The sequence below is a fragment of the Euprymna scolopes genome, chromosome 10, assembly GCF_053919585.1.
Source record: "Euprymna scolopes isolate OS-2025 chromosome 10, ASM5391958v1, whole genome shotgun sequence".
Lineage (NCBI taxonomy): Eukaryota > Metazoa > Mollusca > Cephalopoda > Sepiida > Sepiolidae > Euprymna > Euprymna scolopes.
This window is the reverse complement of record NC_136491.1, coordinates 133,459,195-133,459,412: the sequence shown is the minus strand read 5'-3', so window position 1 is coordinate 133,459,412 and position 218 is coordinate 133,459,195.

The window sequence follows — 218 nt, the reverse complement described above, 5'->3', positions numbered from 1 at the left end:
TATATTATATTATGGTTATTTTAAGAATTATCATAATTACAAGGAACTAAAAATATTTGTTGCATTCAGCTAACATAGCATAGTTCGAATTAATGATTTCATCTTAATTGATTTCCTGATTATCTTTTCTAATTTTAGATTAAATGAATTTACCCATGATATAAGCGACTCGAGAGAGCTTTAGTAGTTACCCCCCTTTCACCGTGCTGCCAATTTAG